Below are 23,557 nucleotides of genomic sequence, written 5' to 3' on the forward strand. Positions count from 1 at the left end.
GAACTCTGAGATCAACAGCTTTGGCTTCTTAAATGCTAGATGGAAAGTCAGGTGACACCATGGATACCTAGATTCATTATTATGCTTTCAATCACTACATTTATTTTAGCAACATGGATAATGGATATGGTGAATTTAATGGTTAAGGAGTCTTTTTCCAACATCAGGTTCCCTTCGAGCATCTGAAAATCATCATTTTTTCCCTTCAGCTCTGGAGATTCAGTTACCGGAAAGATGTTGGCAAAGACTCTCTCCAGGTCTCTGGATATTGGCTCAGTTGAATAAATGAGACAAATGCAGTTTTGTTAGTGGCATTTTTGAAGGTAACAGAGAACTTCAAGGCCAAATAGACACGTGAACCCTGGTAAAACAGAAGGCACACAGTGCCATCGAAGCTGCAGTTCTTCACCAAAGAGACATCTGATAGCAGAGTGTGGAGATAGCACTGTTAGTGGGCCCACTAACACATTACAACTCTGCAAGTGCAAGGGATTCTTAATCCTATTTTATGTTGTTGAATACCTTGAACTCTACAATCCAATACCTTTAGGCATCCCGTATCGTGTCTCTCAAGTAGGGCTCTTTGTTTACTCTTGGTAAATTCCCAGGTTTCCCAGTCACTTTATTTTTAATCATTTATGTATATTTCTCTCTGTTTCTCTCGTTCTCTCTATGTGTCTCTCAGCCTCTGTCTGTCTGTATATTCTTCTCTCTGCCTCTCTCTGTCTCTCTGTCTCCCTTTATATTTCTCTGTCTCTGTCTCTGTCTCTGTCTCTCTCTCTCTCTCTGTCTCTCTCTCTCTCTGTCTCTCTCTCTCTCTCTCTCTCTGTGTGTGTGTGTGTGTGTGTGTGTGTGTGTGTGTGTGTGTGTGTGCCTGTGTGTGTGTGTTTGTTCGGGAACAAAATGTAGAAGTATATTGATGCCAAAGTCTGTGTATTTCTTCAGAAATGCAGTTCCATGTAGTTTCAAAATTCCTGGTATAATTTCTTGGAAATCTTGTAAAGCACTCCTTGTTTTCATAAGCAGAAACATCACTCAGTCTCTTCTATGCACATTTAATCCTTGGTGATATAAATGCCTGCTGAATATGAGAATAAAAATGTAGAAAGGCTTCTGATTTTAAATGTTCCTACACAATAATTTTCCAGTAAATAAAAATATGACTTAGCAATATCCTTTCTGCAAGTTAAAGACTACATAGGAAATAAATAAGGAATTAATAAATGTGTAGCACCTTAGCATTTCTTCTAGGTCCTACCCAATCGTTACCTACATACTGCCAGGTAGGCCTGGCTAGATATAAAAGGGAGTGTTTACACTCTCTCTATGCCTTTTTTTCTTCCTGACTTTCTTCTCCCACTCCATTACTACATCTCCCCTTCCTAGATGTATTCCTGACTAGCCTCCTCCTCCCCTTATATCCACCCTCTACTTTGTCTCTACTGTTTTCTTACCTACACTTCCCATGACCCTAAACAACTCTATTCTACACTAGACCCATCTTATGGCTCTTACCTTGGAGGAATGGATGCCTCTGCATGGGTCTGCTGAGAAATCCCATCACACAAAACTGTGTTCCATAAAAATATATCCTTGGATTTATAAAACACAGCATTTGGTGTACTAATTTCGTTTTGCAAACTGGCAGGTTCACATTTCCTGCCACCTCACACACTTTCCAGCCATTTTCTTGATATTCCTTTCTTCCCAAACAGGGGCAAGTTGGAAAGACGACCTCCCACCACTCACAAAAGAAGTCCTCCCACCACTCACACATTAGTCAGGATAAAAGGCCACTGGTCTCTATTCAGCTCACATCCACCCCCTCTAGTTTCCTTGGCAGCAGAGGTATTCATAGCCTACAAGATTGGCCTTTCTAGCTGACTCCTCCTCTTAGGACCTCTACCCTTGGGTGAGTTCTATTTCTCTTCCTATGATGGTTTCTCTCTCACTGATAAAAAATACTAGGCCTAGGTAAATCATTCTACCTTTGGCACTGGCTCCACAACTCAGGTGTTGGTCACAGCTCAACCCCTAGTTTATCTCCTACTGTCCTGACAAACTACACTAGTTGACCATTCCATTCTTAATTATTAACTTATCATTGGGTTTCTGGAAGTAATAAGGTTAATAACTCCTATTCTCACTCAAAGATAATGGCTTCATTGCTATTTTTAACCTCTGTATTGGGATGTCTCCTGGTCTTAAAGGCTTCCAAATTTGTTTCCAATACCTGAAAGGTAATAACTCTAAATGGCCTCTTAACTGCACATTGAAAAAACTTTTACAACTCTCACCAGCAATGTGAAAAATGGAAGGTTTCTATGTATAGGATTTTGCCCACCTTCGCTCCCAACCACTTTATTCCTTGATCCAACTACCTTGCTCTCTACTCCCTGAACCTTTATCTCTCCAGGTCTTGTTTCACTGCTGTTGACAGCTATTTGGTCTAGCAGAAAGTCTTAAATTTCTGCCTCCTTGGAATTTTTTACTTCTTATTTCTTTCCATTCTGAAATACCCTACCTCTAAGCCAGCTCTGTCGTGAGAAGGAGGAGCAGACATGCTCCATGGGCCTGCCTCAGATGTGCCACACCACCATTTAGACTGCACTGCTTAGATCATGCTGGTTGGAACCGCACAGTGGCAGAGGCTGCTTGAAGTGACAGGGAGGAAATCTCCTAACATTAAAAAATAATGACCTGGCCACCAGCAGAACATGTCTATTTGTATCTTTGCATGTTTTCCTCTGCTGATACATAGCCATGCTTCTACAGGAAACTGTCATTCAGCTCAGAGATATAACAAACACCAGTGGAGCTATAGCTACAGCACCATCTTGGATGAAGGCAACCCATGATTTTGCCATCTTTGTTATGTGTATTCCTCACATGACATCTCTCATTACGAGAACGGCCTGAATTAAAGATGCCATGGACACTTAACAATAAAGATAAAGGTTTCATACTATTTCTGTCTAGCTGTGGTAAATAATTTTAATACTCATTTAAAGATTTACAACAGTAAATATGATCACTGCCTTAAATATCTGTTTAGCCAATGTTTTGATGCTGTTATTACTGAAAACATTAAGTCATAATCTCTGTGCTTCCTTGATACTAGTCAGAACCAATAATTAAAAACAGACATAGATTGTCTAATTCATATATATTTAACAGATCCTCTCAATCGTGTCAGAAATCTGCTTTTTATAACATGAAATGTTTAAGTTTACTAGGACAGATAGAGACCTCCAAATCCTCACAGATACCTGGCACAAGATCTCCAAGATGATGTCAGAACGACAAGTGTCTCTACCTGGATTGCGGTACAATGGCCACTATGAGAGATGAGGTCATTTTCTTGCCTGCTGCCAGGGCTCACCCTAATCTGTAGAGAAACAGAGGACACCCAGAGAATTAAATGTCTCATATTGCCTAGGACAAGGTGAGTCATTGCTCCAAAATTCCTTCTCTACTGGAGAGCCTCTCATCTTCCAAGCCTGATGGGCAGACTACCTTTGCATGAGTTGTGATGGAGAACCCAGGGACCTGGAAAAACTGTTTAGGTAATGATCTACAGGCTAACCTATGTCATTTTAATTAATATATTAAATCTAGATTATAATTTATTCTTCCCAGATTTGTGATTACATTGAAGCTAACTAATGAAAGTGTGACAGCTAAAAACAGACAACTAGTCCCTTACCCCAAGGTAATCCACTAATATATTTGGTCATTAGTCTATTCACTAACTAATTAAGGATATCAGATCTGTTATTAAAATACAAAGGTTTGCCTTGCTCATAGACTTCATGGTAAAGGATATACAAGTTCAGATGAACTTACACAGATGAAATCTTCTGCTAATTCCTTACCTAACCTCAGTTTTCAGTTACTAAATATTTCATATTTCTTCCCCTTACTATGTCATTGTTGTATTAGGACTTTAACAGTTTAAAATTTTAATTCTTATCAAGGGAGTTTTGATAAATTAGCCTGACCATAGTAAAACATTCCACTATATGACCCAACTTTAATAATCACAAGTTCAAATTTTGTTTCCTTTGATTGTCTTCTAAATATATACTTAAACTGTATCTCATGCTATATTTAAACTATCATCTATAAAAGTTACAAATTTAAGTTCCCTTTGGCTGTCTTCTATCTACAGACTTGATGTTTCATACACTAAATTCATGTGATCAACAATCAAATTCACAAGAACATCAAATTTTGATTGACTTTTTAATGCACACCTAAAAATGCTTTTCATTATACTAAATTTATACCTATTCATTCTCCTAGCAAGAAGTCCTTCTTTCTCCTTCTGCTCTCCAAAAGACTTTTGTCTTCCCTAAGCTCAGTTTAAACACTGTTCATGGTATTAACAAGCATCTCTTTTGTAAATTGATACGCTCCAGGAAACACACTCAGATCTACCTCTCATGGACCAAACAGGCTCCATCTGCCAATCAATAGCCAAGTTTCTACCTGTTCCCTATTCCTCTCCTGTTCCCTGTATTTGAGCGTCTCCTCATCTCAACCACCAAGACCTAAGGGTTTCAAATATACACTTAAGAAAAGTTATTTTTCCCCTAACTTACTTAACTTTATTTTCTACCTCGTGTGTGTGTGTGTGTGATTGTGTGTGTGTGTGTGTGTGTGTGTGTGTGTGTGTGTGTGTGTGCACCATGACCACATGTAAAGGTTACAGAAAGATTTGGATTGTCAGTTCACTACATGTGCATGTGTACATATTCTAGAGAGCAAACTCAAATTGTCAGGCTTCAACAGCCAACACCTTTGTCTGAATTGCCAGGGTGGGAGGATGCCTAGGCAGGCCTCACCTGCTCAGAAGCGAGAGGAAGAATAGAGGAAAGTTTGTGGGAGGGGTGGTGATTTGGGAGGGGGACAATGAGCATAATGTAAAGGGAAGAATTAAAATATAAAATTAAGTTTTAAAAAGTTAAAAATGATTTTCATATATATATATGTATATACATACATACATACATATATATATATATATATATATATGTTCTTGTAATAAATATACACGTCAGGAAACTGATAATATCATGGGTCTGTATTTCATTATAGGGGAGTTTTTAAAAAACAATTGTATAAATATGAAGGGAAACTAGTGACAGACTAAGTGTCTTAATAAGGCTTTTAATTCTGTGAACAGAAACCATGAACCATGCAAAACTTATAAAGATCATATCGGGTTGTGACCGACTTACAGGTTCAGAGGTTCAGTCTATTATCTTCAAGGTAGAAGCATAGAAGTTTTAAGGCAGACATGGAGCTATAAGAGTTGAGAGTTACACTTACATTATGAAGGCAGCAAGCAGAAGATTGAATCTCAGGTAGCTAAGATGTGGTTATTAAAGACCACACATACAGGGACACACATACTCCAACAAAACTACATCACCAAATAGTGCAACTAGCTGGGCCAACCATATACAAACCACTGAACTACATGGTGATGCTAGTAAAAGCTGAGATGTGAGAAGTGAATGTGAGGAAGGATAAATATCCCTAAAGTCGTTTTGAGAAAGGCATATGGAATCAAGCCTCTGCAAGAGGGGCTTCTCTACACACACACACACATACACACACACACACACACACACACACACACAATATATATATATATATATATATATATATATATATATATATATATATATATATATATATATACTTTTTTCAAATAAGGTTAACTAGTAATAAGACAATGGTTTCTCCAGAGGACACTATAGCCAGGCAAGTACATTTTCCAGTGCCAGATTGGGATGTCTACTTTGAATTTACTTTCCAGAAAATTCGCATACAGTCCATCCCATTACAAACCTTCTTGGTTACCATACAGAATTTGAGAGTAAGACCCTATTGCTGAGGTCAACACATGGTTAAGTCAAAGAACAGAGTGAATGTATCGAGCATTGACCAATAAGCTTGCTTCTACTGTGTACCTTAGTGGATAGCTTTCATAGTACCAGACTAAATGAAGCAGGCTACTGCAGAAGAAGTATAATCACCACTTTGTCAAGCTTGGAAATACTTTCTGACGATGAATACTTCTGATACAGTGATGAACTGCCTATCATGAGAATTACCAACATTTTAGTTGGATTTGAGTCCCAAAAGGAAACCTATAATTGGCACAGTTTTCTGTAGTAGGATCCTGCAACTAAACAGGGCCTTCATACTACTTGCACAGTGACCACTATTACCATGCTAAGTCTTACTGATTTAAATCAATCCATAATTCATAATCATACCAATAAATTTGTGTACCATGAAAATATTCAAATAATAGAAAATCTTGCATACCCTTGCATAAAATGTATAGGTATATTTTATTGTTTAAATGGGAAGGCAGGGATTCTTATTTATATTATATAAGTTGATATATGCAATTTTCAGTTTTAGCACATATGGTATTTTCTGTGTAAAACGATGTGGCATGGAAATAATCATATACAAAATAGTTGATAGATTCCATAAACCTTTTGGATGGTTCTGTCCATGGATTCATGGTTATTAAATAATTAAAATACTGCATATCGAAGAAAGTACCATCATGATATACATTAATGCTTCTGTGACCTTGCATGAAGGAAGGATACCAGTAAAGGCAAAGTGAGTAATGTATCATGATTCCAAATTGCTTCCACCAATACACTATGTAAATTTTATGATATTTCCTTTAACCATATGTGGGTCTTACTTGAAAAAGAGAGCTCAAATTTTTGAAATGCATAAAATAATATAGAAAACAATATTGAAATTAATCATTTTTTGGGCTCCGGTTTCTTTTTAAAAACTCTAAAATAGGAAAATAATGAACTTAGGTGTTATATAAATTTCTGTTTAATCTATGAGTTACTTTCTTGCGAGAGAGCAGTCTTAGGATTAAGTACTTAAAATTTGAACTTTATAAACAATGCTTTAATCATCCACTTGTGATATATGGGTGATTTTGTAAGCAGGTTTATAGTATAGAGAATCATTTCTCTGAGGAAAATAAAACTGTGAGAGGACTAAGGTTGAAAAAGTAAGAGGACTACTTCTAAAAGCAGTCCTGTAGCTAAATAAAAATTAAATTTCAGACAATATCTATGAGCTTGTGAGAGAATATTTGTAATACTTATTTCATCCTCATGTGTTTTCTAAAAATGTTAAATCTATTATTTTATAGTTGGCTATTGAGACAACTGGAAACTTTGGCTTTGAATGCTCTATAGGTCTTGACAAAAATATATACAAGAATTCTTGGTGAAAATTTGTGACTGAAAAGGATGATTAATTAGAACCCCAGGGATGGACAGAAGTTGGAAGACTTCTGATCACAAACGTATTATTTATTATTAGTTGACAATATTTATTTCCTTAACTACCCTCTCTGATTTTGCAACCAAAATATTTTAGGAGTGTTCTGAAACAAGAATTTCTTAGTTCAGTTCATATATGAAGTCAAAGAAAGAAGTTCCACACTGGGACGTGGTGATTTGCCAGGCAATGGGAAAACTATATTTTACCTATGTCTTTACATATATATGATATTTAGTTCCATTTTTTGGGGAGAAATTGTTGCTTTGCTATCAAAAAATAACATTTGAGTAGTAAGTATGACTAGGGAAATATTATAAAAATCCAAGGACTGAAAGTGACTAAAGATTTAGTACAATTTAACAAAAAATATATTACACGGCCTGAAGGTAACATACAAAAAGTGAAAATCATTACTACTAGGCTGCAAAAATTCAGAATTGTGGTATAAGATATATGATATATATATATATACATATATATATATATATATATATATATATATATATATGATGTCAAGAAGAACTTGCTCACAGGGGCCTGGTATGGCTGTTCCCTGAGCGATTCTATCAGGACCTAACCAAAATAGATGCAGATAGAGTCAATCATCAGACTGAGCCTTACAGACACCAATGGAAAACAAATATATTTGTTTGTAAGAGAGGAAATAAATACTTCAGGAATAGGATTAATTTTATTATAGAAAAAAACATAACCTATCAAAGATTAATATAAAATTGCAGACAAAAAATCTTTAATATGGTAAGACAAGTTGAACTGATCATTTTTAATTGTTTAATAGTGTATTAGAGGTTGAAGCCTTTTTAGTGTAATCATCCTAGAAGGAGGCTTCAGTGGTTGCTTTAACAAGGAACTGATTTGTACAATATGCGGATGTGAAAAAAAAAACTTTTAAGAATAAACTATCGGCATGGGTAGTTTTGAGGCATACATGCATTCAGAGGTAAACAGGACCCACCATTTGTGCTGAATGTTTTATATCATACAGTACATTTCCACATAGTACAGACCCAGTGTTCTGGCCTTACTGAAAACAAGTATATTTCTTGGCAGTGATCTGAGAGTACTAATGGATATAACTGTGGGAAGAATCTGGATCTGGGGCTGTCAAGAGCACTGCTACCTCCTTGGATTCTGAGGAAAATGACATGGTCATTCTTACATTGAAAGAATTTTTCAAGTTACTTGTCATTAATTTTTTAATTCATCATTCTATTCATTTACACTTCAAATGATATCCCTTTTATCTGTTATCCCTCCACAACGCCCCATCCCATTCCTTCTCTCCACATTCCCTTTGCCTCTATGAACGTGCCTCTCTACCCATTCATCTACTCCTGCCTCATCACTCTAGCATCATCCTAGGTGTGGTCTTAGGAATCCAGAGGACCAAGGGCCTTTCCTCCTGTTGATATTAGATAAGGCCATCCTCTGCTACACATGAATCAATAGCCATGTGGATCTCCAGGTATACTCTTTGGTTGGTGGTTTACTCTGGTAGCTCTGGCTGGTTTGTTTAAATCATATTGTTCTTTCAATGGGGTTGCAATCGCCTTCAGGTCCTTCAGTCCTTCCCCTAGCTATCCCATTGGGGTCTCCAAGGCTCAGTCTGATGATTGGCTATATCTGCATCTATTTGGTTAGGTGCTGATAGAACCACTCAGGGAACAGCCATACCAGGCTCCTGTCAACAAGTGCTTCTTGAAATCAGCAGAAGGGTTGGGGTTTGGTGTCTGCAGAAGGAACAGATTCCTTGATAGGGCAGTCTCTGAATGGCCTTGCCTTCAGGTTCTATTCCAATTTTGGGGCCCGTCTTTCCTTTTGTCAGGAACATTTCTAGATTAAAATATTTGAGATTGGTGGGTGGCCCCATCCCTCAACTAGTGGGGGTGCCTATCTACTGCAGGTGGTATCTAGAGGTTCTATCTCCCTTTTTGGGGTACTTTTGCTAAAGACATCCCTGTTTGGTCCTAGGAGCCTCTTGTTTCCCTGGCGACCGGGAATTTTTAGGAGATACCACCAGTTCTGCAGTCCCCACTGCTAATTATTTCTATTCAGTTTCCTGATTTTCTGTATTTTTCTTCTATTGCTTCCAATACCTGATCTTGTCCTGTCTTTTCCCCTCTCCCTCCTCTCTTCCTTCCAGGTCCCTCCCTTCCTCTATCTCCTGTGATTATTTTGTTCTCCCTTCTATGTAGGATTTATGCATCCACATTTTGGTCTTTTGTCTTCTTAACCCAGATATCACTCAACACTGTGTCCACACACAATTGAATGAATAATGAAAATATGGTACATTAACTCCATGAAATGTAACTCACTTCTTGAAATAATAAAATCATGGAACTCTTATTTAAGTGAATAGAACTATGAAAAAGTCATCCTGAGTGAGAAAAATCATCCTGAGTGAGGTACTCAGAACCCCAAAGAAAAATTTAGGATGTTATCACTTAAAATTGCTTCTTAGGTTTTGTTATTTTTGTCTTTTTTTTTTTTTTTTCAGATTTGAGGACGGAACCCAGGGCCTTGCCTAGCAAGTGCTCTACCACTGAGCTAAATCCCCAACCCCTAGGTTTTATTCCTTACTAATGCATGTAAGAATCCTTAAATCCTCAGTGGTAAGATATAGAGTGAGGAACTAGAAATTATAGAAGGTTTTCCTGAATAACTAAAAACATAATTAAATCTGGAGACATGTGGTGTAATGTGGTAGTTGAATGGGAATATTAAATGCAGAAGTGGAGGAAAGTGGGGTAAGGGACACCAGAATCTGTGGACTATCTGAAGAATGTTATAGAAAAGTATTACAGTAGAGGCTCCTTAATATATAATATGTTAATGCTATATTCTTAAAACACATCATATAATAATGGGGAGAGTACAACCTAACTGCCATCTCTCACAAACAAAATACCCTCCAGTGCCATGTATGTGTTACATCTATTTGGGTTTTGATGACTGAGATCACACAGAAACTCCCAAACAACTTACATTCCTATCCACATCATTGGTTGGTTTACAAAAACAAATGACAGAACCATATTGATGAAACAACACTTACCTATCGCATTGAACATGAAGAAGTTAAGTTGGTGACTAACTGGAGTATTCACCCCTTCCAGATAGTGTTCATGGATTGGAAAATTTATTCATACTTCCTGAGGAGAAAAGGAAAGGTGAACATAGCTGAAATCTTTAATTTACAATGGTGGACTGGCTACAGTGTACACGAGTGCAATAGTTGTACAAATGTGATGAGAGTAACAATTACATGAAAGGATTTAATGCCCAGTCCATGAGACATGTTCCTGACATACCTCATATGTCCAAGAAAAGAGAAATAAGTAGATTGTGGACCAAGGGAAATATCAAACACCATTTTTCTGCAAAAGCAATATACCAATTTAAAGAATCCTAAAGATATTCTGTTCTTCCCTTCAATAAGTATATTACTCAGCCATGATCACAGAAGCTGCAATCTGTTGTTGGTGGAAACAAAGGCAGAGACACATATCTGAACACTGTGTAGAGATTAAGAGAAATGTGTTAACTCAGTTGTAAATGCAAATTCTCTATTAATACTCTCCCTTCACCTCTCATGAATCTTTTTCTTGGGAGAAAACTGAGAGCTCCTGGTAATGGAAAGAATGTAACAAAGAACCAATGTCTTTCAGATGAAACAGACGTGACTAACTCACATATGATCTCACATAGAACATGACATCATGATATGGTTTCCATAGAGTAAAGTGAATTGACTCCCACTACTGAGGGAAATAAATAAACATGATCTGCCATCTCTAACCATGAAGGTATTTCCAATATAGAAAGGTTCCTAAAGGATAAATTAATTTAATATTGTGGAGTCTAATTGATTATAGAAATCGCACTTATGGAAGGTTTTATTGAAAGCAGTAGACAGGCAAATCATATGAACTCAAATGTATTTTGACAATAATTTTATGAATCCTAATGCTGTATCTCTCAACATAAAAAAGCAGATATAATTGAACAAAAGAGAAAATGGGAAAGAGCCTCAGTGCGCTCCAGGAGATTTCGTGATAAGGTCATGAGGTATACACACAATAAACATTCTTTGCTAGACACAGAGGATTCATCCTTGTGCTACTCAGGAATGTTTCCCTGGTGGTTATCTTTCATAATGCTCTAAAACACTATTCAGGCTCCATTAAGAAAAAAATAATGGCTTTCTTATCCATTAATAATCCTTATATGCTACAATAATGAATGGCCAGGTAAAATGCATTAACATCGCAAATGTACAAAGAATTTTGTGCTTAACCAACCACATTATTAATTAGAAGTGAGGCCAGTTCTACAGAACAGAATTTATGAATGATAGTACAATGATGATCAATAAACTCAGCCAAGGATTTTAAAGTCCCTAGTAAAGAACACACTGACATTGTTTTTCTAAATCATCATTTTGTCAAATTCCTTTATAAATATTTCTGCTATGTCCTTTGGTATGTGTTGCTGATTATTTACATAGATAACACTTTTATTACTAATGTTTTGTTAGCACAATGATACATATTTACATAAAGGACTGTGAATAAGCAACAGTCAGTACTCAGACATAGTTGGGGATTCTAAAAGTCCCCAGATGGGTAAAAGCTAGAGGACTGGAACAAATGCTATCGGATGTCTCTATAAATGGCATGGCTGTTGTAAACATTGCCTCCTAAAGTTAGGGTTACATGTGTGCCCCTCAAAAGACTGAGGAAATATTCAAGAAAGGAAGAAGGAGGGCTTCTCAATATTCCAACCCTATATGCACACATCCTTACTGTCATAGATGGCTACCAGAGTAGCAAGTTTCCTGTTTCCTTAGAAATGTGGTCACTGGTAAGGATAAACAGAACATATTTCAGAGAAATAAAACAACATACAACAAAATCAGAGGGATCATCCTGCTAAATGGTGATAAACTCAAAACATTTTTATTAAAATCAGGAACAAGAGAAGGAAGTTTATTCTTCCTGTCTTATTCAGCATAGTATTAGGAGACTACATTGAATATGATATGATTTTATGCATAAAAGTTCCTAAATGTGGCATCATGAACCTGACAATTCTGATAATTACATTCAGCCATGTAGCAGTATAAAAAATTATGAAAATTCATGTCCTGAAATAACAAATACATTGTTTAACAAGCTATAGAAACAATATCATTTATAAAACATTATGTATCATATTGTGATATAATATATGTCATATACCATGTTATATAAAATATTACATATATTACATATGTCTATATTTGATTACCAATAATGTTCATCACACAAATTAAAAAATAGTGTTGTAAAATTAGATAGAGACAAAAAAAATTCCCTGTAAAATAAACTTGAATAATGAACAAAGTTCAGGTGGTATCTGCATGGCAGATTTCAAATTATTCTATGACATAGCTGAAGTAACAAAACTGTAATGAATGTTGCCACTCTGTTATATCTGTATTAATTAACACCTCTTTAGAAGCAAGAATCTTAGCCAACGGTCAGACTGCTGTTGACTTGGATCAACATAGTCTTGAATTTAAGATTTTTTAAATCTTAAACACAAACAACATTTTGTAATAAAAAACAAAATACAATGAGTAAAAGAATAGGATAAGCCTCTGAGGAAATCTGTGTCTCAAACCTATTATTAGTCTGCATTGTTGCCTCTGCACACATCTGAGAGCATTCAATTTAGCGTTTTTATGGCATACTTGAGTGTGTTAACAACTGGGTCTCTGATTCTTGTGTCTGCTCATTTTCCTTCTGTTGGATTGCCTTGTCCACCTTCAATATGTTCTTACTATATCTTATTATATTTCATTTTGTTAATGTTTGGTTGTTATCCCTTGAGTGTTCTTTTCCTCATGAGAGACAGAAAGGGAAGTGATCTGGAAGGGAGGGGAGGTTTTTAGAAACTGGGAAGGGTTAAAAAAGGAAAAATTTAATCATGATATAAATAAAATAAATAAGAATGGAAATGAAAAACTGGACAAAAATCAATTTTCAATTAAAATACACCATTGTATAAAGAAAAACAAAATGCGATTCCAAAAAAGACCAGAAATAATTCAAACAGAAACAAAAGCAACAACACACCCTTGTGGATTTATCCGATGGAGGATGACCAAACTCCCCAACAAACAAACCACCCAAAAAAAAAAAAAAAACCAAAACCCAAATGTGCATTCTATTTTGCATATCTTATAAAATTCATGCATATCAGAGGATGAAAGCAAAGTATAGACTACATAGCCAAAGAAAGTTATTTCCAATCCACCAGTTTATTGTTGAATCTGGGCAAAATTAAAAAGACACTAATGCATTGTCAAAACATTGAAATTGGATCACCTTATGTGATCACAGAAGAGAATGGTTTATCGTTCTGTACTACTCTATGCATTGTATGTCATGTGAGTATGTTTGTAAGTGTTTTTGTGCATGTATATTTATATATACATACATACATACATATATATATACATACATACATACATACATACACACACACATATATATATATATATATATATATATATATATATATATATATATTTCCACATGCCTGCCGTTCACACACCCAACTTCACTCTGCCCACTACTCTTTCTTACAGCCATTCTGAAACACTTATCCTTTATTGGAACTATCATAACATCAAAACTCTTTCTTACCTGATACCACTAACTATTCAGAAACTGGAGGTGCAATCCACGTGATCTATTGTGTGCTTTCCCTCTGATGATAATCTGTATGTTAACTCTCAAGTGTTTTTTATTCCTTCAAATCTTTCAGTCTATGGCAGATACCCAGATACCACTGTAACTTCATTTATGGATGTAATTTTTATGCAAAATCCATTTACGAACTTAAATTCCTTTATATTTTTCTGACTGCCATTACTCCCACACACCAATAATCCACAATACTCTCAGCTCTTTGAAATGCTAATATTCACCCTGTAAGAGAACTTATCTGAAGTGACAGGGCAGATTGACAGCTCAAGGTGAGGGGCACTGCAGCAAACACAACACAGGACAGGACAAAGGAAGCCAGGTCCTGCTCTGATAGGTTTCTGATCTGACATTTCAGAGTCAAAGGCTTGAGATGTATAGAATAATCTTCTTTTACAATGAATTTGCCATATTTAGTGTGAAGAAATCACCTCTATGAAACAAATTATGGGGATATGAGAGAGCTGACCTTGTTTGCTACATTGCCTTGCAGTCCAGTCCTAGGGTGCTTTGACAGGCATCTTTGTCTGCCTCTTGTCTGAACAGGACCTGCTGCATGACTTAAGTAATCACACTGTAACCCGCCCCTGTTCTGTGCTAGTGAGCTAGCATAACCCTCCAATCACGCATGTGTGCATGGTTGCCAGGCTGCAGTGATTCAAAATCTTTTCGAAAGCTAATGACACAAGGCAGGCAGATGTGATCTTTAAGCTGTACTATTGCTAGAATGAAAGTGCTGGGTCTTCAAAAACCCCTGTATAAATTGGTCAGGGATAAATTCAAGGTGCTTTTTGGGCAATGATGCCTACAGGATATTGAATTATATTCACATTTAGATCTCTATACAAAGGAAAGAAAGAGTGCTTAGAAAAATGTAACAAAATTAGAGAATGTACGAAACCACTAGATACTTGTAATATCAGGAGAAATCACTAAAGAATAAAAGATGCTACTTTAATAATATTCTGCATTAGTCAGATTTAGCTTGATTAGTTGGATTTTTAAAGGATCTGATGTGCTCATGTAAATGAAGCACTTGCCATTAACATAACGTTTGTTATTTACTAAAAGCATTGGTTTGTGATTCAATGATGATTTTTTCTTCTGTTTTAAAAATTGTTACTTTGATATATTTACTTTTTTGTTTGATTTTCTTTTAAATAGGTGCTTACTTGTTCAATTTAGCTGGAATGGAAATTCACTTGATGACAGGGCTGTCTTTTAACTCAGAGATTTATTGACTTTTGACTTGTAAGTGCTACATGTAAACTCGCATGTAACCACAGTTAGCTGGATTTTTAACGTTAATTATGTGTACATATATACATTCTCTCTGTCTCTATCACTGAGATTCTGTCTCTCTACTTTTAAGCCCGAACTTGTGTCTTTGTGGGTGTGTCTTTCTCTGTCTGTCTGTCTGTCTGTCTGTCTGTCTGTCTCTCTCTCTCTCTCTCTCTCTCTCTCTCTCTCTCTCTCTCTCTGCTCTGTCTCTGACTCTGTCTCTGTCTTTGTCTCTCTGTGTCTCTCTGTCTGTCTCTCTCTCTCTTTCTCTCTGTGTGTTTGCATATGTGTAGAGCTATTAATTGCAAAAGGCTGTATTTGTCTCAAGATATGCAGTTACATGTAATTTGAGATTCCTGACATGAGTTCTGAGAAATAATTTTGCAGTGCAGTATTACTTTTTATAAGCAGAAGCACCACTCAACATCACTATGCAACTTTAAACCTTGGTGATTCTGATGACCAATGAATATGAAAATGGAGTACAAACAAAAATGTAGAGTAGCTGCTGAATGTTAATGATTGTACAATCATTTATGTACAATCATTTATGTTTCAATAAAGGTAAATTATATTGACTTAATAATATCCTTTTCTGCAAGACAAAGTGTACCTGGGAAAGAGAAATGCATCAGGAATTACAGAATGTGCTTCGAATTTGGACAATCAGCCCTGTGTCCTACAATCAAGGAAGGAAAACATTTGCAAAAACAACAAGGTGACTTTGAATGCATACGGAATACTCAGCTTCCTATTCTATAGCATTACTTTCAGAAGCTATCCCTGTGTGGCGAACTTTACTTCAATATAGGACTGAGAAGATAAGGATGGCAATATATTAATACATATCATATTGAGAGAAGGAATGACCACTCTTAAACAGGCTGGGCTACTGCAGATCAGACCCTCTGAATCTTCTGTCAATGCTGGAGATGTTTAAAACTTGCTGCAAAGATTATTCTGCAATCTTGATTTTAAAGATACCTTTCAAAGATTGATTCCTAATATTAAAAATCCTGTGAAATTACAATGCCGTAGTATTGTATTTATCAAAATTGTCAGAGGATACTTGGTAACAAGTACACAATTATAATAATTTACTATATAGAGAGGCAATGTTTGCATCAATAGATTTTTTTTCTGGACAGGATGATGCTGTGCAGAATAGACTGGATTTAAAATACAGTGCTCCATCTTAATCTGCCAACTATTTGGTAAAATAATGGTTTTTATGTAAGCGATAATGGCAACGATAATTTATGGTTTTCTAAACAAGAAAATGAATCCTAAATGTTTTTGCATTTTATACATGTACTGTGTGTCAATGTGTGATCAGGACACTGAAAACACTGAAAGAAATCCCTGTGTTTTATCATATTATTGTTGGTTTGTTTGTTTGTTTTTACTGGATTTTTTTATTTATATTTCAAATGTTATTCACTTTCCCGGTTTCCTAAACATAAGCCCACTATCCCATCTTCCTTCCTTCCTTCTCTAAGGGTGTTCTCATCTCCATCAAGCCCCTCCTGCCTTCCCCCCCAACATTCCCCTACATTGAGAGTCCAACATTGGCAGGACCAAGGGCTTCCCCTTCCACTGGTGGCCCAACAAGTCTATTCTCTGCTACCTATGCAGTTGCAGCCCTGGGTCAGTCCATGCATAGTCTTTAAGTAGTGGTGTAGTCCCTGGGAGCTCTGGTTTTTGCCATGGTTGTTCATATGGCGTTCCAAGCCTCTTAAGTTCTTTCAGTCCTTTATTTCCTCCAATGGGGGTCCTTTATTTGCTGCTCCAAACTGTGCCTCCATATCCCCACCTATGAATATTCTTGTTTCCCCTTTTATGAAGGAGTGAAGAAGAACCTCACATTTTATGAGCTTTTCGTTTTCTCTGATTAGTGGAGTCCTCCTTTTATCCTCTTCCTCCTTTTTCTCCTCTGATTCCTCCTCCTTTTCTCCTTTATTTTATTTCTAGTTTTGTTCATATTCTGTTTAATTTTTGGAATTTGTGAGACAGTGTCACATTCTGTAGAGTAAGTTGGGCAAAAATATGAAGTAAATATTTTGCTTCTATTTCTTAAATGATATGATTAATATGTAAGTCAATATATCTTGAATGCTTTAATTTGATTTGTAAATGTGAATTTGATTTTGATCATTAATTACTTTTAGATTTTTTTGTTTTGTGAAAAAGTCCAGTCATGTTGGCACATGCCCTTATATCTAACAATTTAGAGTCATAGGACGAGAGTCTACTATGAGTATACTTACAGCCAGAATTACATTTTAGAATTTGTAACAAAAACAAAAATATATTAATAAAATTCAAATTGTAGTATAGTAGCAAAAAATTATTTCTTCTCTTTCTGTATTTCTAGTGATAAGCAGCATGTTGCTGAATTAGCAGTTTATATCTCAAACCTCAGAGAAGAAGCAGAGAGTCTTCTCTCAAAACCTTCCACAAACAATCATCAACTAGGAGTCAACTGTTTAAAAATTAGAAACTAATCGTCGACATCTCATTGAAACCACTGCATTCTACTCTTTGTCACCACAGACTTACAGTCAATTTATAATAAAAGTATACTATACAAATTTAAAAGACCCCATTATTTTTCATAGAATGAACCCTGTTTAAAACCTTAAAGTGTCGCTGAGCCTCAAGTCAATACTTTCAATGTTACCCCTGTAAAATCAAAATATAGTTACATATTTTAGCATACAAGCACATAAAGCATATATCACTTTTTCTCTAAAATGATTTCCCGCTCTTCTGATTAATGGTTAGGATGACCTTCAGCATCATATTATTCTGTCCCTACCTCCTGGCTGCTGTTGTTTCTTGTGTGTATAGTATATCTGCATTTGTGATGAAGGTCAAATTCATATCTGTTTATGTTAGGCAAATATTTTACCAAAGGTTGAATATCAAACATATCTGTCCTTGGAATTAAAAACCCAATAGCATTTCCATTTTCAAGTCTTTCACAATCCAAATTCTCTATAAAACTCTAACATCTCATTTTGAAAAGGGGGCTCTTTTAAAAATGTACTTTCTTACCTCCAGAGAGAAGAAGCAATCAATTATGTGAACAGAGCAAAATCAAACCACAATGGTGTTAATACCTCAACATCTTATTGCCTGTGATCCACTTACTATTTTCTGGTATATTTGAAAGGGTCTGAGCAACATCATCATCATCAACAACAACAATAACAACCACCTCATTGTGAGTTATCCAGAACCTCAAAGATAAATACAGAATGTATCTGCTTATATTTTGATATTTTAAGCCCTGACAATGGCATACAAGAATTAGGCAGGAAAAAAGGATTTTATGAGTGTAGAGAAACTATATAAAAAATGATGGGGCATATTTGGGGGATACATTGGAATGTAGCAAATAAATGGAGATGGGGGAATGGAAAGGATAGAGTGTAATACTAAGGAGGACAGCTATATGTAGGAGTCAGATCAGTTCTTAATATATAACATAAATAACAAATAAAGGATATTAAAAAATGGGAGAGAATGATAGAACTAGACATCTCTTCCCACCAAATGAAATCTCCGACCCCATGTATTGGCTCTATCTACTATATTTTTGGCCAATGTGTCCTCATTGTAATACTCCAATCACTTCAAGCTATTGCCTAAGCTACTGATTGCTGCATAAGGCTGATGATGGCTCCATTGTTGAAGACAACACCTACATTTCTTTTGAACATAGAGAAGACAAACAGGTGCCTCACTAAAACATTTACCTTTTGAATAGTGTTGCTGGTACAGAAATGTGTTTGGCAGGGTTATTGAGGGAAAACTTAAACACCAACCCACCTCTATACTATTTGACCTACCACACTCAGCTGCCTACAGGATACAATGCTGCAATCTTGGCACCTTCAAGGAAGTAAGCAACCACTATATGACTGGATTTGAGACATACAGAGTGAGATAGAACACATTTCTTCCATTGTTCTCATGACAATATACTGGGGTTTAAGGTTTAAAGCAGGTATTATTGTCTGCTGTGCAAATGTAGATGCAAAATGATTCCTAATAATATTCTATTATGCCCATATATCATTATATTGCTCTATTGTCATCACAGAAGCTAGCATATATAATAGATGGGGCCAATTACAGAGAACTATATCTGCACAATATACAAAGTGAAAGACCTTGGATCATACTCTCATAAATGAGTCAATACCAGCTAATCTCTTCCTTCATGGCTCAGGAAAGATTTTTAGAAGTCATGGTAGGAATATTGTAAGGCACAGTGGTACTGGGATGAATGCAAGCAAGTGATCAATAATGTCCAGACACAACAGGACTGATATACATATATACTTATATAAATCAGGAAGCCATGCAAAGGATCTGCAGAGGTTTTGCAGGTCAAATTTTTTGGTGTCCAACCACAAATATCTGTATCTGAATATGATCTACCTCACTAAGAAGTTCTCTCATTGTGACATAATTTCTAATATCAAAAGTGCTTTCATCCAGTACAGTTTCATGGGAATAGAACCTACAATCAAGCAGGTACTTCATTCTAACTTACATAAATCAATGGTAATTTTGAATTTTTTTATTCATAATATATTATATTTTTGACCATGCTGGTAATTTCCCATATATTCTGACTTCCAATTTAATATTTTCTTCGACTTTCTCTGTAAGTATGTATCTCTGTGTGTCTATGTGCTTCTTGTGTTTTATCATTTTTGATTCCATTGGTCGTTTTTTCTGTTTTAGTCAGGTTAGCTTTTTCTTTTCATGTTTTCCAAGGGGTGGGGTGAGAACATGAGGAAATAGGTCATTTTCCAGATGGAAAGAATCAGGGAGGATGAAATAATGAGGCGGAATATATTGTCGGAAAAAAATCAATTTTCAAAAATTATTAATTCAAAAACTGATACAGATTGATATTATTTCATCTTCATGTATTAACATTTAACTAAGCAAGTCTTCAGAGGATAAATTTCTTTCTATTGGTCAGAGGAAAACTTGTGCAAGTCAATCCTCTATTTCTACTCTGATGCCTTCCTGGATAGAACTCTGTTTTAATTGGAGTTCATTTTACATACTCTTTCAACTCACTGGTGAATCAAATTATTTCATTCACTGGAACAGTGAAGTTTCAACCCAGGAACTGCCATAGCCTGGGGATACTTCCTAGACTGAGCAACGCCCCTATGTCTCAATGGTTTAGAAAAGAATGAATATCATTTGATTTGATTTGTACTGTCCTTTTTTTCGAGCATGAAATATAAAGTTACTGAAAAATATTTTACTCTAATTATGTCTCAGATAAAGTAGTTATTTGTTTATTTATGTCATTTAAACTCACTTCTTTTGGTGATTTGTGATGCATCCTCCCAAACTGCAGCCTAGGTTTCCTTCTCACTAGTTTAATCCAAAGTGTACTCAGACGGGTAGTCCCAGTTCATCTCTCTCAGTGTGGAATTACAGGTTACAGCATGGTACCTTCCGTCTATATTTTCATATTTGAAAAATTCAGTCCCTAAAAGAATTGAAATTCAAAGGTAAATGAATGGAACTAGAAAACATCATACTGAATGAAATATTTCAGACCACCAAGACAAATATATTATCTATTTGCTTTTATGAGGACATTAGCTGTTAAATCAATGAACCAATGTACAACCTACAGAAGCAGAGAAATTGTGTTTAGAGTTTGGGACTAGGAGTAATAGATAGGTCTCCTTAGGAAAGGGAACTAGAATAGATCAATATGCATGGTATGGGTCTTGAAAAGTGAGGGAACAAGTAGTGATAATTAGTGAAGACGTGAGTAGAGGAAGGAATATGAAGATAAATAAAATTAAGAGGCATCCTATGGTTACTGTGTTAACAAACAGCAAATCCTTTATGAATGTATGCATATGAATGCAGTATAAAAGATTTCTTTTAACATTATGTTTCTGGAATCAGAAATTTTGATTATTTACTATAGGTTAGGTAGAAATGCTATGACTTTGTGCATATCCTATTTAGTGAGATGATAATTCTGAACCTGCATATAACTGTATTCCTGAAGGCATAACATTATAAAGTCACATGCACCCAACTGTTACTGTATGTGGGACAGGGAAAAGGGTAAAGGATAATGAACAAATGTGGAGTGGCACTTTGAGATATTGATCTTCAGTAATTAACTGAATATTGTTGATAGATTCCAATTCACCAAGATCTGTCTGTCTGTCTATCTATCTATCTATCTATCTATCTATCTATCTGTCATCATTCTACCTACCTACTTACCTACATATCTACCTACTTATCTATAATTTATTATTATGGATATAATACATTTGGCATCAGCAAAACTTCATGCATGAATTTCCGCATTATATTTGTGTGTGTATGTGTGTCTGTGAATTTCTTAGCGTGGCTTGATCATATTCAGCTTTTCCTTCCATTTCTTCCAGATGAAATCCTTCCCTGCCCATCTAGTTTTGTATCTTTTTCAGAAACAATTTAAACTGGAGTATATATAGCTGTGAATCCACCAACTTGTTACATTAACAGGCCTGGAAAAGTTACCTACTGATGCAATAGTGGTATGAGTGACATCAAAATAACCAGCCTACATTATTGTTGGATTCAAAGCTTGTTCCACAAATTGAAATGTATAAATTGTCCTGTTATTTGAATCAAAAACCTGTAGCCAAACATAATATAGGCCTGAAGGGAAAGCAAATGTTATTACTCTGACAAAAGAGCATAGTATTAATCTAAGTCCTAATGACTTATCCTTAGACCCATACCTTACTGTATTTTTCAACCGTCTTGAGAGAAGATTCTTCTGCTAGAACATCATGCCTAACATAAAGATCAATACCTGTTCAAGATGCATGGAGTAAGAGAATGCTCAATTCCAGTCACTAAGTAAAATGTCTATATCATGTTCATCTCCCAGGGTTCAGGATTCATTGTGGAAGAAAGGCTTGTAGAGTTATAAGTATTATAGACAGTATAGAACTAAAGTCAGCTTTCTTAAATGTTGTGACTACTGCTGACTACTACACACTGACTTCTGTGTAAGATACACAGACATATATTCTCTTTTTCTCTGTCTCTCTGTCTCTCTGTCTCTCTGTCTCTCTGTCTCTCTGTCTCTCTCTCTGTCTCTCTCTCTCTCTCTCTCTCTCTCTCTCTCTCTCTCTCTCTCTGTGTGTGTGTGTGTGTGTGTGTGTGTGTGTGTGTGTGTGTGTGTGTGCCATGACCACATATAAAGGTCACAGAAAAATTTGGAGAGTCAGTTCACTACACGTGTTTGTATATGTATTCTAGAAAGAAAACTGAAATTGCCAGGCTTAAACAGCAATCACCTTTATGTAAATTGCCAGGGTCATAGGATGCCTAGACAGGCCTCACCTGCCTAGAAGAGGAGGGGGTGAATATTTGAAAGGTAGTGGGAGCGGTGGTGACATGGGAGGGGGACAGCAAGCAGAAAGTAAAGGGAAGAAATAAAATATAAAATTAAATTTTAAAAAGTTAAAAATGATTTTCACATACATATGTTCTAGGTGTAATAAATATATAAGTCAGGAAACTCACAATATCATAGGTCTGTATTTCATTGTAGGGGAGTTTTTACAAAACAATGGTATAAATATGAAGGGAAACTAGTGACAGACTAAGTGTCTTACTAAGGTTTTTACTTCTGTGAACTGAAACCAAGAACAAGACAGCACTAATAAAGATCATATTGAATTGGGGCTGGGTTATAGGTTCAGCGGTTCAGTATATTATCTTTAAGGTAGAAGCATGGCAGTGTCGAGGCAGACATGGGCCTTCAAGGGTTGAGAGTTACACCTATGTTATAATGGCATCAAGCAGAAGATTGAATCCCAGATAGCTAAGATGTGGGTATTGAAGGCCACACACACAGTGACACCCTTACTCCAAAAAGGTACATTTCCTAACAGTGCCACTCCCTGGGCCAAGCATAAACAAACCACTGAATAAATGGTGATGGTAGTAGCAGCTGAGATTTGAGGAATGAATGTGAGGAAGGGTAAATATCCCTAAAGTGGTTTTGAAAAAGGCATATGGAAGCAAACTTCTGTAAGAGGGGCTTCACTACACAAATATACATAGAAACATTTTACAAATAAGATTAACTA

General features: G+C 35.9%; 1 protein-coding gene across 2 annotated transcripts in view; it reads right to left on the bottom strand.

Annotated features, from left to right (window-relative positions):
• LOC148007681 (uncharacterized) overlaps positions 1–23,557 on the bottom strand; it is a 164,355-nt gene that overhangs the window by 133,326 nt on the left and 7,472 nt on the right. For both annotated transcript variants that reach the window (XR_015646556.1, XM_087600968.1), the window contains exons 2-3: positions 20,755–20,928; positions 10,424–10,520 (exon numbers count right to left, since the gene is read on the bottom strand). The gene's annotated coding sequence lies outside the window, so the exon portion shown is untranslated. The remainder of the gene's footprint in view (positions 1–10,423; positions 10,521–20,754; positions 20,929–23,557) is intronic.

The sequence above is a fragment of the Rattus norvegicus genome, chromosome 1 (assembly GCF_021556685.1).
Source record: "Rattus norvegicus strain SHRSP/BbbUtx chromosome 1, alternate assembly SHRSP_T2T, whole genome shotgun sequence".
Classification (NCBI taxonomy): Eukaryota; Metazoa; Chordata; class Mammalia; order Rodentia; family Muridae; genus Rattus; species Rattus norvegicus.